General features: G+C 36.9%; 1 pseudogene; it reads left to right on the top strand.

Moving 5' to 3' along the window:
* Positions 1 to 1,260: 1,260 nt before the first annotated feature.
* On the top strand, positions 1,261 to 1,762 carry LOC114080739 (protein tyrosine phosphatase type IVA 2 pseudogene; annotated as a pseudogene).
* The last annotated feature ends 15,647 nt before the right edge of the window (positions 1,763 to 17,409 follow it).

The raw sequence follows: 17,409 nt of genomic DNA, 5'->3' as shown, positions 1-17,409 counted from the left end.
TTCCTGCTTCAGTGGCTGGTGATTTGTGCCCAGCCAGACTGTGGCACATACATATTTATTCCTCAGAATATTAAGAAAAACCTACATCATCCTTTTATATCTTGACTTCTGCCAGTCACCATCCAAATCAGGTGCTTGCTGATCTCTGAAGCATAGCTCTGCTAATTGTGATTCAAGTTTAAGTAAAAGCCTCTGTTGATACTGATATTCCCAATACCAAAAGTCCAGCTTTTCCAAGTTCACTTCTAAGTTGTCAGGGCTACTTTGACTTGAATTGAGGCAAAATGGTAATATGTAAACATTCCTTTGTTTTGATGGACTGTGTAGAAATTATACCTGCTCAGCCTCAATTCATGTCCTTTTCATAGAATTAGTGCAAGTGTCTAAGGGGTCACAAATGTCTTTTTTTTTAATTGATTTAAAAATAAAAATGACAGCAGAATGCGTTACAATTCTTATTACACATATTACTTTGAAGCTGGTGTCCTGATTCTCAAAGCGGTGGCAGCAGCGGCAGCAGCGGCAGCAGGAGATGCAGCAGCGACCACAGCAGCACCACAGCAGCAGCAGCGAGGAGGACTTCTGGACAAGCGCTGCTGCCACCGCAGGACCGGCTGGGTGTTGCGCGCCCAGGCTGAGGGACTGTCATCGCCACCAGGGCCACCGCTACCGCAGCCGCTGGACTTCATTGCCCAGTCCCCAGCTCGCCATCGTTTTTCCTTGGAATGTACGTTGCACATTTATGGCGATTCTGAGCTGAGGGCAAACTTCTGCCAGGCTCAGCACAGCGTTGTGCTGTAATTAACATTGCCTTTAAGAATGTGGACACCTAGACTGGTCTCAGAAATAGTTGACTTTTTTATTTTAATTGAAAACATTTTTTTAATGACTCAGTAAATTAAGCATCAAGTAAACAAAAATGGAAAATGACCTACACTTTTAATGTGTCTCACTAGTGCCTAAATGTAGTAAAGGCTGCTTATGTTTTGTACGTAGTTGGATTTTTTTGAACTCAGAAGGAATCCATCTACAGACATTGAAGCCCAAGTTGAATTTGGATTGGTGTGGATTCTAAATACTTCTGCTTATCTTGAAGGGGAAAGCTTCATAAAGAATAAACAAGTTGAATAGAGAAAATATTGATTGATAATAGGCATTTTAGTGGTCTTTTTTAATGATTTCATTTCAAGATTTATTGATTTTTTTTTTCAATTTTCCCCATCATACTCACACACACGCTCACACTTTATATTTGCCATAATGAACCGTCCAGCCCCTGTGGAGATCTCGTATGAGAACATGCATTTCCTGATAACTCACAACCCTACAAACAAAACTCAACAAGTTCACAAAGGAATTTAAGAAATATGGAGTAACAACTTTGGTTTGAGTGTGGGATGCTACATATGATAAAGCTCCAGTTGAAAAAGAAGGAATCTACCTTCTAGATTGGCCATTTGATGATGGAGCTCCACCCTCTAATCAGATAGTAGATGATTGGCTGAACCTGTTAAAAACCAAATTCTGTGAAGAGCCAGGTTGCTGTGTTGCAGTGCATTGTGTTGCAGGATTGGGAAGGGCACCCGTGCTGGTTGCACTTGCTTTGATTAAATGTGGAATGAAGTATGAAGATGCAGTTTAGTTTATAAGACAAAAAAGAAGGGGAACATTTAATTCCAAACAGCTGCTTTAGTTGGAGAAATATTGACCTAAGTTGGGATTACGCTTCAGAGATGCCAATGGGTATTGCTGTGTTCAGTAGAAAGAAATACAAAAGAAGGCTTATGTGATTGTGGCATTTGGAGGGAACTCTTGGTACCTGAAAATGTGAATCTGGAATTTTATCTGTGTCATTGAAGTAGTGATGGATTCAGTACTCCTCAACCACTCTTCTTAACAATTAGGAAAAAAAGTAAACAACTAAGAAATCCCTCTACAAGATGAATAAAATGTTTAAGAAAAGAAAAAAGGAAAAAAAAAAAAAACCAAATTTAACCAAAAGGATTTAATTCACTTGTTTTGACAAAGGATAACACACTCAGCAATTTACCAGGAGGCGGAAAGAGTTTGCCCCATGTTCTTGAATGTATTCAGGTTCTTGACACTTCTCAGAAATTCGAATTTGGCTAGTAGAGTGTGAAATGCATATAGTCATAGGTGTAAATTTAGTGAACAAAACTATCAATTGTGAAAAAATTAGTTCAATGGTGCTCCTGAAATAATTTCAAAATTGCTTGATGATCTCAAATGATCTTTCTTATAGTTTAAATGTACACTTCTAATTCTGCCACCAGATTATTTTTCTGATTATAGCAGTAGTTCACAAGAAACACTGAGCACCTTACAGTAATATGAATTTCAATCCTTTGAATGTTCCCACAGAGATTCTAAAATTTTTATTTTTTACTTAGTTCAATCACAATGATCTTCCAGATAAACATTCCCTCTATTCTATGTGTGAGTTTATTTTGCTTCCATTGGGCATGGCTTAATTCTTTAAGTGTTACAGTGGTCTACTTTGTGCTTTGTGTATGTGGCCCTTGCTGCTCTGCTGCCACTTATTTTTTAAATGGACAAGTTTCTTTCTCTTCCTTTCCTTCTTCACTTCCCTAATATCTCCCCATTCCAATCTTCCCTTCCTTAAACTCTGGGGAAACAGAATACCTTTCTTCCCCTCTCTAGGCAGAGTTTATCTGTTGTTGAGCACCTACCTACCACAGGAACAGGAATGAAATAATTCAGACTTTGGGGATGGCACCAGAAGATCTAAGAAATGACCATTTCCCAAATTAACAAATGAATTACAACAGAGAACACCTGGGATTTAGCCTTTGAATCATCTCTGTAAAATCCTTTTCCCCCAACCCCATGGGCAGAATCATAGACTCTGGGACAGGAGTCTCATGAGTTTCTTCTTTGTTAGCAAAACTAAAAACAAAACAAAACAAAACAACAACAACAACAAAAAAACTTTTTTCTCCTTTTTCTCAAAACCATGTCCTTACTATTGGATTGGCACCAGGGCAAGGGCCTAGATTTTGGTAGTATAATGATAGATTGTACAATTTATAATAGATATGAATATTCCTAAGATTACACACAAAAAAATTGTATGAAGTAGCTATAATTCCTATATAGATTATAACATGATATTCTTTGTCCTTATAAGACCTATATTTTATTTTAAATACTGTAGAATCAGAGATGAATGGGGTAATTACTTCCTAATGTAGTATATAGAAACAAACATTTTGTGATCTCAACTAGGCAATTCACATTCAATTATCCACCACTAGATAATTTCTCTTTTTATTAGACAAAAGTTCTTTGCTAATAATGCACATATTAAATATGTGCATATCCTATTGTCATATACATATATGACAATATGTTGTTATACTGATGGAAAACTATATCAAACTAACATAATGGAGAAGTATTACGTTCTAATAGTTAATTAAAATTGCTTCTCTTGACATTAAATCAATTTCTCATAATATAGTCTGTAATAAGGAACTACAGTTCCCAAGTATATAAGAGCAATAGAATTAAAATATGTGCTATTCTTTGAGGCCTCTCTAGCTGTGTGATGTCACAATTTAAGTGGAATTTCAAAGTAGTCATGTTACATGAGGTTGTTGAAATGAGATAGACCTATGGAATAGCCTAATGGTTAACACTTTCATGAAAGTGCAAGGGGACAGATAGAGGTGAATGGTGGGAAAATAAGGTTAAGAGAATAATTCTGTAAAATGAGTCTACTGTGCTAACCCCCACTAACACATATGCATTCTTTGCCTACAGAAATCTGCTTGCAGCCTCACCTGGCCTAGGCATCAGCAAAGGTCAGTGTGTGAGTATATGTCATACATTTTCTCTAATTTTTTTTAATTTGTCTTAATACATTTTTTCTAAATTTTTTAAAGAAATTTTATTTGTTCTAAATCATTATACATGACAGCATAATGCATTTCAATTCCTTGTACACATATGGGGAACAACTTTTCATTTCTCTGGTTATACACAATGTAGAGTCACATCATTCATGCAATCACACATGAATCTTTCCTATCCTCATGCCCCCTCACCTTCATTCATTACCTTCTGCCCAATCCAAAGTTCCCCCATTCTTCCCACGGCCCCCATCCAATAAATGGATCAGCATCCTCATATCAGAGAAAACATTTGGCCTTTGTTTTTTTTTTTTTTTTGGAATAGCTTATTTCACTTAGCATGATATTGTTGAACTCTATCCATTTACCTGCAAATGCCATATTTTAATTTTCTTTTAATACTGTTATATTCCATTTTTTATGTTTGTATTTTAATCCCCTTATCTTTATTCTGGCTTCCTTAGATATTTAAAAAAAAAAAAAAAAAACGATAGAAACATATAGGTGACTCTATGACCAGTGTGATTCTGCAATCTGTACAATCAGAAAAATGAGAAATTATACCCCAATTGATTCAAATGTATGAATTGCCAAGATCATTGTAATGTCATGTGTAGCTAATAAAAAAAAATTAAAAAGGGGAGAGAAACAAAACACTATCAATTGTTCTATCTATATTTAATTGAATATATTTCAGGGGCCATGTTAGCTTTTAAAAATTATATTAAACAAGTTAAATTATTTTGAAAATTTCAGTGCTACATGATATAACTTTGTCACTTCAATTCATTCAATTTTTAAACCTTGAAGATTAAGGTTTTCATAGAATTTGGGTTCTGGAGAAGACAGGTTAGTACAACTTTCATTTGCCGATCAAGACTTAAAGGTCAAGAGAAGTTAAACAATTTATCCAAAATTAAGCAACTCATTAGTAGCAGAGTCAGAAGTGGAAATTACACACCTGGTTTCCTGTCTTTTGTTTTTCCTACAACACAACTGCATCTCCTTTTAAGATGTCATTTATGTTCAAATGTCATCAGCACGTCATTATTTTTATATTATGTACATTCTTTTTCTCTTTCCCTCTCTGCAGTGTTTGTACTTGGGACACCCACAAAAGGAAAATCTTCCAATAAATGGAGAAACATGCTCTCTCCTTCAATGTCCCTGAAGGTCCCTTAAGTGTTTTTTAGTGGATTGGGCAAAAAGTCCATAGGTTTTATTTTCAGTTCTTCTGATGATTTGGTGTACAACTTTAGGAATATTTGCCCCTTGGAACTTCCTAAGGTGTTGGATTCTAGCTAGAGACAGACTCTGTGAAAGAGCTTTATCTAAGATAATCAAAACAAGATGAGCAGGATCATTTAGAACATCCAATTTGGGGAAGTACACTTTTTTTTAACCCAGAAATTTGATTCTTATGCCTCTCTTGCTAGTTAGGAGTACAATCCTAAACCTCTTATACTAAGCCATAAAACCAGGATTTGGGGAACTTTAGATTTTTTTAACTGTTTTGGTGAAATTGAAAAAGGAAGTGCTGATAAAAAAAGGCCTACATCTTTTATCCAACTTCTCTACTTGGTGGGACGTGGCCATGGCCAGTCTCTGAGATCAAGTCCTGCAAAAGCCTCATGAATGGTCTAAGGTCATGGGAATTTGCTTGTCTCCAGGGAAACTGAGTTGAGAACTGCGGTCCTGAGCCATCTTTAGGATGTCATTAGAAGGGGTGGCCTGCTTTATCTCTCCAGGAGAAGTTTGAATAGCCTTCCTGAGTAAGTGAAACATGTTTCTTTAATTTTAGTAAGTACCCCTTGGCTGCAAGTACCTGAAACCAAGGTGATTCTGCTCAAGCAAGAAAGACAAATCTACACTAAGAATGTGGCCTGTGTAGTATAGCTCAGGGAAAACACAAAGCTAGGTGAAGAGGATGCAGAACAGGGCCTAGAAAATTCCTGGAGGGAACCCAAATGGGATTCTCTTCACCTCTGGCTCCTTTGCTATAAGAATCAGCAAGAATAGGCTTCAGGTTATCCAGCATATAAGTTCATGCAGAGGTCCTAAGGTTACAGGCCACATAGAGGTTCCTTTCTTTGTTTTGATTCCACATTTTCTGGGAAGAGAGACCTATGTAAGTCTGGTACCATTCCACTAAGGCTTACAATAAATGGAGGGGAAGTGAAGTTAAATGCACATGAGTTTTTCTATGACTATTCTTATCAAAAAATAAATGTGCAAAGGGGCATAGCTTTGAATTCAGAAAGACACACAAATCCATACCCTCACATATTTTCATATAGTCTAAGCCACATTCCCAATGGTTTTAAATGATTATTGCCTACTTGATTTTCATGGTGATGCTCATTAGTAGGATTCTCAGGCAACTCATAAATAAAATTCACTGATTCATGCAAGGAAAGAAGAAATGGAAGGAAAGCAGGAAGAAAACCTATCACTTAAATGAATTATTCCTTTAACTCAGTCAGAAAACAGAGGTTCTGGAATAGCTGATATAAGTCTTATGAAGGACCAAGTGACCTGCTCAAACTATGAAAATGACCATTTCTAATTAGAAAATAAATAAGTAAAACAAGGAAATGTCCCACTGAATTCTGGGTTGGACATTCCTTATGTCACTTTCCAAAATCACAGTAATGTTTGTAACTGGACTTTTGTTTTAAAACCAAGGGACTTAAATACACAAGGAAAAGAAAATGGGGAAGGAGAGAAGTAAACAAAGTTTGGAAGCTGGAAAGCAGAAGACTGTGTGAGGGGCCACACACCTGGCCGAAGCTGAAGGCCAAGTACCTCTGGTGGGCCAGTGACAGGAGCAACCTGAGGACCCTTAAGAATGGGAATCACCATGCCTTGCTGAAGGCAGGGATGAGGGTAATAGTGAGATCAGGGCCCCATCTCTACATATGGAAGCCTCATTTTTTTTTTGGTCCTTTATGCCAAAACCCAGTAATTCTTTATCCACCCTAAACTTTATGTGCAGTCCAACAGCAAACTCTGTTGACTCAATTTCAAAACCATCTTCAAAGTCTGATTATTTCTATAACCTCCCTTATGACCAATGTGGACCCAAACTGCCATTACCTCTCACCTGGATCTGTCCACTTCCTCTTCTCTCACTTCTATTGTCAATCAAGCTTTTGTTCCCACTTCTCTTCAGAACTTACCCAACAGTGACCTCCACATTGTCAATTCCAGTGGTTATTATCAATGCTTACTTTATGTGAAACACTCCTCTCTTCTGTTTTACAGAGTTATACTCCTTTTTTTCTTTTTTCTTCTTTCTTTCTTTGGTGCTAGGGGAATGAGCCAAGGGATGCTTAACCACAGATCCTTAAAAAATATTTTATCTAGTGAAAGGGTCTCAGTAAGTTGCTTAGGGCCTCACTAAGTTGCTGAGGCTGGTTTTAAACTTCTGATCCTCCTTCTTCAGTCCCCTAAGCCACTGTGATTACAGACAAGCACCACTGTGCCAAGCTTCCCTCTTTTTTTTCATTGACATTGCACCCTTCTAAGCTTCTTTTGCTGGTTCCCTGTCAACTTGATAGCATCTATGTATCAGAGTGCTCCACACCTCAATTATCAATTTTCTTCTCTACTTATTCTCTAATTGATTATATCCAAACAAATAGTGTTAAGCATAAACTAAGAACTCTAAAATTTATACCCAGACACATTAGCCTCTGCAGGGCCCAGGTGCACAGTGGTCCAGGTCCATCCCTTTTCTGGGGAGGCAGACACTCATCAGAGCATAGCTTCTGGTGCAGAGATGCCTCCTCTGACCAGCAGACTACCACAGGAGCCAAGATCCAGCCTAGACCACCCACATCAGCCCACATGGGATCCAGGATCTCAGTAGGCATGGATCACCCCTCCCCTGAAAGGGCATAAACTGCCAGAGCCTTACCTTTGGCACAAGACCACTTCTTCCAACAAGCAGACTTCTGGAGGAGGTCAAGCCCAGTGGTTCAGACCTACTAAAACCAGCCTCTGCAGGGCTCAGTCATACAACACGCTTGGTCCACCCCTCTTCTGGCATAGCAGAGAATGCCAGAGCCTAGCCTTTGGCTCAAGACCAACCTTTCTGACCAGCAGACTACCATGGGAGGTCAAGCTCAGTGTCCCAGATACACTCACACCACCCTCTATGGGGCCAGGCACAGTGGACTGGGTCTACCCCTTTTCCAATGGGCCACACACTCACTAGAGCCTAGCCTCTGGTGAAGGGCTGCCTCCTCTGACCAGAAGACTACCATGGGGGGTAAATCCAGTGGCCCAGATCTATCCACTCCAACTTACACAGGTCCCAGATCCAGGATGCAGTAGCAACAATTGAGGGACACCAGCAGGGTCTGGAAGCCCAACATCAAAGTGAAGTACAGACAATCTGCATGGGTACTACAAGAACACAGGGAAGAAACTGTAATATCTCAGATCCACACTGCAAGAAAGGAAGACACATAGACAACAAGAAAAAACAAGGGAGGAAAATGCCCCTAAACAAACCAGGACACTATAATAACAGAATCTATGGACAGTGAAGTTGATGAAATGTTGGAGAAGCAGTTCAGAAGGTTCATAATTAAAATAATCTCTGAATTAAAGAATGACATAAATGAGCAAATACAAGTAAAAATTGATCACTCCAACAATGAGATAAGAGAGCAAATACAGGTAGAAAAAGATTACTTCAAGTGATAGAGAACCTAAAAAAAAAAAAAAATCAGAAATCCTTGAAATGAAGGATACAATAAATCAAATAAAAAACTCAATAGAAAGCATAACCAAAAGACTAGGTCAATCAAAAGAAAAAACGTCAGATAATGAGGAAAAAGTTTACAATCTAGAAAATAAAGTTGAAGAAAATAAAGAAGAAAGTTAGAAACCATGAACAGAACATCCAAGAACTAAGGGACAGCATCAAAAGACCAAATCTAAGAGTTAATGGGATAGAAGAAGGCACAGAGTTTAATACCAAAGGAATTCACAATCTCTTCAATGAGATAATATCAGAAAATTTCCCAAGCATGAAGAATGAATTGGAAAACCAAATACAAGAGGCTTACAGGGCCTGGCCCCTGCCGTGCCAGACCAAAGGAGGAAGCCCTGCTGGGCCCTCACCATGCCAGACAGGAGGAGGAAGCCCTTAAAACCCATCAACGGGAGCGTGGCTACCAGCATGGTTCTGCAGCTGATCCAGGTGACCAGGGTTTCCAACTCCCCCACCCTTAGCTGCGATAACTCAAAATTTTTCCCACGAGCTTTTGGGGGGTATAGCTATCAACGCAAAACAACGACTGTACAGGCACCTGGTTTCCATCTCAGAGACTAGAGAAGGAGGGATACAGGTGGAAGCTCATGTCCTTTCATACATGCTACATCCAACACAGAGGCCCAAGCTAGGAATAGACAGCACCACCTACTGGAAGAAAGGAAAACAGAGTTCTGAGAGACTTTTTTTTTTTTTTTTTTTTTTTTTTTTTTTTTTGCTGTCTTTTCTTCTCACTCTTTCACAAACTCAACATATGTGAAACCAAGAACTGTGCATGAAATACGACTTTAAAAACTGAATTACCAAAATAATACAATATAGAGGAATTGCATATGACCCACCTCCCCCCCCTTGTTTTCTTTTTTATTCCTTATTTTCTTTTTCTCTCTTCTTCTTTGTTATTTTTTTTCTTCATTCTTACTCCCTCTATCCCACTTTCAACCCCCTAACTTTTACTATCTTTACGTAGGGTAACTTTCTAAATACAGATAGGAGGTTGAATCTATACATTCTTCCATAAATTACTAGTCTATTGGTTAGAGTTCTCCAAAGTTGCTAAGTTAGATTAACCTCATGCCCTCACTCCTTTCCCCCTAAGCATAATATCCTTCATCTGAAATTCAGTTTTCTATATGCCACCAGAAATAGTATGACTTTTATGAAACTAATGACTATATTTTTAAATAATAATTGAAACCAATATCTGTAGATTTAGATTCTAACTATAAATGTATTAATAATGAAAACTTGTGCTTAGATGATGTACTATTGATATTGGGAACTGTTAACATTGTCTTTCTCTGCAAAAGAGGAATTTTGGAGCTATACAAGAGCAATGTAAATATATAAGGGAAAAATCATTAACGCAGCAGTTTCACAAAGCTGGAAAGAAACATGAGAAGTATGAAAAGACAAGGAAAGAAAGGACCACAAACAATGCAGGTCAATTCAACATTAGAAGAGGTAATATCTGCAGCAAATGGAATGTCAGATAAAGAGTTCAGGATATACATGACTCAGATGATGTGGAATCTAAGGGAAGACATTAGACAGCAAATTCAGACAATGAAAATTCACTTTGACAATGAATTACATAAACAAATCCAAGAAGCAAAAGATCAACTTTGCAGGGAGAAAGAGGATATAAAAAAAAAAAAACAAACAAACAAACAGAAATCCTGGAAATGAAGGAAACAGTAAACCAAATTAAAAACTCAAATGAGAGCATTACCAGCAGAGTAGAACACTTAGAAGATAGAACATCAGACAACGAAGACAAAGTATTTCAACTTGAAAAGAACATAGATAGCTCAGGGAGAATGTTAAGAAAACATGAGCAAAACATCCAAGAAATACAGGATAACATAAAGAGACCAAACTTAAGAATTATTGGGATACAAGAGGGTATAGAGGTCCAAACCAAAGGAATGAGCAATCTATTCAATGAAATAATACTATAAAACTTCCCAGACTTTAAGAATGAAACAGAAATCCAAATCCTAGAAGCCTACGGGATGCCAAATGTACAAAATCATTAGAGATCCACACCAAGACACATTATAATGATGATGCCCAACATACAGAATAAGGAGAGAATCTTAAAAGCCATAAGAGAGAGGAAGCAGATTACATTTAGGGGTAAATCAATCAGGATAACAGCTGATCTTTCAACACAGACTCTGAAAGCTAGAAGATCCTGGAACAACATATTTCAAACGCTGAAAGAAAATGGGTTCCAACCAAGAATCATGTAATCAGCGAATTTAAGCTTCAGGATTGAAGGTGAAATAAAACTCTTCCACGATAAACAAAAGTTAAAAGAATTTGCAGCTAGAAAACCAGTTCTTCAAAACATCCTTGGCAAAACATTACAGGAAGAGGAAATGAAAAATAACAATGAAAACCAACAGTGGGAGGTAGTACAGTAAAGGAAAAACTAATCAAAGAGGAAAAACAAATCATGTTAAGTAACATAAATAAACAAATATGGCTGGAATTACAAACCATATCTCAAATAGTAACCCTAAATGTTAATGGCTTAAATGCACCAATCAAAAGACAAAGGCTAGTAGACTGGATTAAAAAAAAAAGATCCAACAATATGCTGCCTACAGGAGACTCATCTGATAGGAAAAGACATTCATAGACTGAAGGTGAAGGGTTGGGAAAAATCATACCACTCATATGGACCTTGGAAGCAAACAGAGGTGTACATACTCATATCAAATAAAATAGACTTCAAGCCAAAGTTAATCAGAAGGGATAAGCAAGGAGACTACATACTGCTCAATGGAACCATACACCAACAAGACTTAATGATCATTAATATATATGCCCCAAACAATGGTGCAGCTACGTTCATCAAACAAACTCTTCTCAAGTTCAAGAGTCAAATAGACCAAAACACAATAATCATGGGAAATTTTAACACCTCTCTCACCACTGGACAGATCTTCCAAGCAAAAGTTGAATAAAGAAACTATAGAGCTCAAAAATACAATTAATAACTTAACTTAAATGACACATACAGAATATACCACCCAACATCAAGCAGATTCACTTTTTTCTCAGCAGCACATGGATCCTTCTCAAAAATAGACAATATATTATGTCATAGGGCAATTCTTAGCAAATACAAAGGAGTAGAGATACTACCTTGCATTTTATCTGATCATAATGGAATGCAATTGGAAATTAATGATAAAATAAGAAAGAAAAATTTCTACATCACATGGAGAATAAACAATATGCTACTGAATGAACAAAGGGTTACAGAAGACATCAAAGAGGAAATTAAAAAATTCTTAGAGGTAAATGAAAACTCAGACACAACATATCGAAATCTCTGGGGCACTATGAAAGCAGTACTAAGAGGAAAATTCATTTCATGGAGTTAATTTCTTAAAAGAAGGAAAAGCCAACAAATAAATGACCTCACACTACATCTTGAAGCCCTAGAAAAAGAAGAACAAATCAGCAGCAAATACAGTAGAAGGCAAAAAATAATTAAAATCAGAGGTGAAATCAATGAAATTGAAACAAAAAAAAAAACAATCGAAAAAATTGACAAGTCTAAAAGTTGGTTCTTTGAAAAAATAAATAAGACTGATAGACCACTAGCCATGCTAAGAAAGAGAAGAAGAGAGAGAACCCAAATTATTAGCTTACAGGATGAAAAAGACAACATCACAACAGACACTTCAGAAATACAGAAGATAAATAGAAATTATTTTGAAAACCTTTACACTAATAAAATAGAGGATAGTGAAGGCATTGGTAAATTCCTTAAGGCATATGAGCTACCCAGATTGAGTAAGGATGATATAAATAACCTAAACAGACCAATATCAAGTGAGGAAATAGAAGAAGCCATCAAAAGATTACCAACCAAGAAAAGCCCAGGACTGGACAGATATACAGCAGAGTTTTACAAGAACTTTAAAGAAGAACTAATACCAATACTCTTAAATCTATTTAAGGAAATAGAAAAAGAGGGAGTACTTCCAAATTCATTCTAAGAGGCCAACATCACCCTGATTCCAAAACCAGATAAAGACACTTCAAGGAAAGAAAACTTCAGACCAATATCCCTAATGAATATAGCTGCAAAAATCCTGAATAAAATTCTGGCAAATCAGATACAAAAACATATCAAAAAGATCATGCACCATGGCCAAGTGGGATTCATCCCTGGGATGCAAGGCTGGTTCAATATATGAAAATCAATAAATGTAATTCACCACATCAATAGACTTAAAGATAAGAACCATATGATCATCTTGATAGATGCAGAAAAAGCATTCGACAAAATACAGCATCCCTTTATGTTCAAAACACTAGAAAAATTAGGGATAACAGGAAATTACCTCAACATGGTAAAAGCTATATATGCTAAGCCTCAGGCCAACATCATTCTAAATGGAGAAAAATTGAAGGCATTCTCTCTAAAATCTGGATCAAGACAGGGATGCCCTCTCTCACCACTTCTATTCAACATAGTTCTTGAAACACTGGCCAGAGAAATTAGACAGATGAAAGAAATTAAAGGCTTAAATATAGGAAAAGAAGAACTTAAATTAGCACTATTTGCTGATGACATGATCCTATACCTAGCAGACCCAAAAAGTTCAACCAAGAAACTTCTAGAACTAGTTAATGAATTCAGCAAAGTGGCAGGATATAAAATAAACACCCATAAATCAAAGGCATTCCTGTATATCAGTGACAAATTCTCTGAAATGGAAATGTGGACAACTACCCCATTCACAATATCCTCAAAAAACACACACACACACACACACACACACACACACAAAAAAAAAAAAAAAAAAAAAAAAAAAAAAAAAAAAAAAAAAAAAAAAAAAAAAACACCTGGTAATCAACCTAGCAAAAGAGGGGAAAGATCTATACAATGAAAACTACAGAACCCTAAGGAAAGAAATAGAAGAAGACCTTAGAAAATGGAAGGATTTACCTTGCTCATGGATAGGTAGAACTAATTATTAAAATGGCCATATTACCAAAAGCACTTTACAAATTCAATGCAATTCCCATCAAAATCCCAATGACATTCCTTGCAGAAATAGAAAAAAGCAATCATGAAATTCATCTGGAAAAGTAACAGACCCAGAATAGTTAAAGTAATTCTAAGCAGGAAGAGTGAAACTGGTGGTATCGCGATTCCAGATTTTAAACTATACTATAGAGCAATAGTAACAAAAACAGCATGGTACTGGCACCAAAACAGGCTGGTAGACCAATGGTACAGAATAGAGAACACAGAGACAAATCCACAAAATTACAACTACCTTCTATTAGACAAAGGTGCTAAAAACATGCAATGGAGAAAGGATAGCACCTTCAACAAATGGTGCTGGGAGAACTGGAAATCCATATGCAACAAAATGAAATTGAATCCCTTTCTCTCACCATGCACAAAAGTCAACTTAAAATGGATCAAGGAGCTAGGAATCAAACCAGAGACTCTACATCTAATAGAAGATAAAGTTTGCCCTAATCTTCTTCACGTGGGGGCAGGCCCCAAATTCCTTAATAAGACACCTATAGCACAAGAGTTAAACCCAAGAATCAACAAATGGGATGAATTTAAACTAAAAAGTTTTTTTTTCTCAGCAAGAGAAATAATATGTGAGGTGAATAGGGAGCCTACATCCTGGGAACAAATTTTTACCCCTCAAATATCAGATAGAGCTCTAATATCTAGAGTATATAAAGAACTCAAAAAGTTAAACAACAAAAAAACAAATAACCCAATCAACAAATGGGCCAAGGACCTGAACAGACATTTCTCAGAAGAGGATATACAATCAATCAACAAATACATGAAAAAAATGCTCACCATCTCTAGCAATCAGAGAAATGCAAATTAAAACTACTCTAAGATACCATCTCACTCCAATAAGAATGGCAGCCACTATGAAGTCAAACAACAATAAGTGCTGGTGAGGATGCAGGGAAAAATGTACACTCCTACATTGCTGGTGGGACTGCAAATTGGTGCAGCCAATTTGGAAAGCAGTATGGAGATTCCTTGGAAAGCTGGAATGGAACCACCATTTGACCCAGCTATTCCCCTTCTCAGACTATACACAAAAGTCCTAAAAAGAGCATACTACAGGGACACAGCCACATCAATGTTTATAGCAGCACAATTCACAATAGCTAGAATGTGGAACCAACCTAGATGCCCTTCAATAGATGAATGAATTTTGAAAAATGTGGCATTTATAAACAATGGAATATTACTCAGCACTAAAAAATAACAATATCATAACATTTGCAGGGAAATGGATGGCATTAGAGCAGATTATGCTAAGTAAAGTTAGACAATCCCTAAAAAACAAATCCCAAATGTCTTCTTTGATATAAGGGGGGTGACTCAAAATGGGATAGGAAGAGCATGAGAAGAAGATTACCACTAAATAGGGAAGAGAGGTGGGAGGGAAAAGGAGGGAGAAGGGGAGTTACACAGAAGATGGAAGGCGACCCTCATCATTATACAAAATACATGTATGATGTTGTGAGGAGAAAAAGAAAAAAAAAAGTGTGTCACATTAGATTGGATACAGAGAAAGGATGGGAGGGGAGGGGAGGGGAAAGGAGGATAGGAAGGGCAGCAGAATAGAATAGACATTGTGATTGCTGTATGTATATAGGTGACTCTATGACCAGTGTGATTCTGCAATCTGTACAGTCAGAAAAATGAGAAATTATATCCCAACTGTTTTAAATGTATGAATTGCCAAGATCATTGTAATGTCATGTGTAGCTAATAAAAAAATACAAAAAATAAAAATAAAAAAGAGGCTTACAGGACACCACATGTACAAAATTACAACAGATCTACACCAAGGCACATTATAATGAAAATGCCTAGCATATAGAATAAGGGCCAAATCTTAAAAGCCGAAAGAGGGAGAAATAAGATCACATATGGGGGAGACCAATTTGCATCTCAGCAGATTTTTCAACCCAGACCCTCAAAGCCAGGAGATCATGGAATAACATATACCAAACTCTGAAAGAAAATGGATGCCAACTAATAATCTTATATTCAGCAAAACTAATTTTAGATTTGATGATGAAGTAAAAACCTTTCATGATAAACAAAAGTTAAAAAATTTACAACTAGAAAGCCTGCACTACAGAAGATCCTCAGCAAAGAATTACAAGAAGCAGAACTGAAAAATAATGAAGAAATTCAGCAGAGGGAGGGATTGCACTAAAGGAAAGTCTAACCAGAAGAGAAATCAAACCACATTAAATAATAATAATAAACAAAAATGGCTGGGACTACAAATCATGTCTCAATAATAACCCTGAATATTAATGGCCTAAACTCACCAATCAAAAGACATAGACTAGCAGATTGGATCAGAAAAAAAAGACCCAACAATCTACTGCCTCCAAGAGATTCATCTCATAGAAAAAGACATTCACAGACTGAAGGTGAAAGGTTGGGAAAAATCATACCACTCACATGGTCAAATAAAGTAGACTTCAAACTAAAGTCAATCAAAAAGGATAAAGAAGGACACTACATACTGCTCAAGGGAACCATACACCAACAAGACTTAACAATTATAAATATATATGCCCCAAACAATGGAACAGCTATGTTCATCAAACAAACTCTTCTCAAATTCAAGAGTCAAATACACCACAACACAAAAATTTTGGATGACTTTAATACACCTCTTTAATCACTAGATACATCTTCCAAACAAAAGCTGAACAAAGAAACTATAAAACTTAATAATACAACCAATAACTTAGACTTAACAGACATATATAGAATATTCCAGCCTTAAATGAGAGAATATACTTTCTTCTCAGCAGCACATGGATCCTTGTCTAAAAGAGACCAATACTATTCCACAAAGTAACTCTTAGCAAATAAAAACAAAACAAAACAAAACAAAAAAACTAGAGATTCTTCCCTGCATTCTATCAGACCATAATTGAATGAAATTAGAAATCAATGATAAAAGAAGAAATAAAATCTACTCCAACACCTGGAGAGTGCCACAGTCTAGCTGGGCACAAATCACAGAGCCGCCACAAAGCACTTGTATCTACAAACAGGAAATTTTATTGCCTGAACTCCAACAGCATTCCATGCACACTCTCTGGGAACTCTCCAGGAACTCTCCCGACCACCACACGGCTCCTCCAGCAACCACCAACCGGAAAAATCCCTCCTCCAGCACTTCCCCAACCAATGGGAACACTCCAGGAATCCCCGCTAGAGCTCAAGTGGAACTCAACGGGAACTCCGCCAGAACTCAAAAGTCATCATCTTAATGGCTTGCTAGCGTCACCTCTCAAGCACTACTTCAGGCAAAAATGCCATGCGTCATCCCGACTCGGCTGTGGCTCTCAACAGGAGAGTAAATAATATGCTACTGAATGAACAATGGTTCACAGAAGACATCAAAGAGGAGATTAAAAAGTTTTTAGAGGTGAATGAGAACACAGATAAAACATACTGAAATCTCTGGGACAAATGAAAGCAATTCTAAGAGGAAGGTTCATTGCATGGAGTTTGCTCCTTAAAAGAAGAAAAAGTCAACAAATAAATGACTTAACACTGCATCTCAAAGACCTAGAAAAAGAAGAACAAATTAACACCAAAAGCAGCAGAAGACAGGAAATTATTAAAATTAGAGCTGAAATCAATGAAATTGAAACAAAAGAAACAACTGAAAAAAT

This window comes from Marmota flaviventris, chromosome 3 (genome assembly GCF_047511675.1).
Source record: "Marmota flaviventris isolate mMarFla1 chromosome 3, mMarFla1.hap1, whole genome shotgun sequence".
NCBI classification, from domain to species: Eukaryota; Metazoa; Chordata; class Mammalia; order Rodentia; family Sciuridae; genus Marmota; species Marmota flaviventris.
Note: the sequence above shows the minus strand (reverse complement) of the source record. Positions and strands in the feature narration are given on the sequence as shown.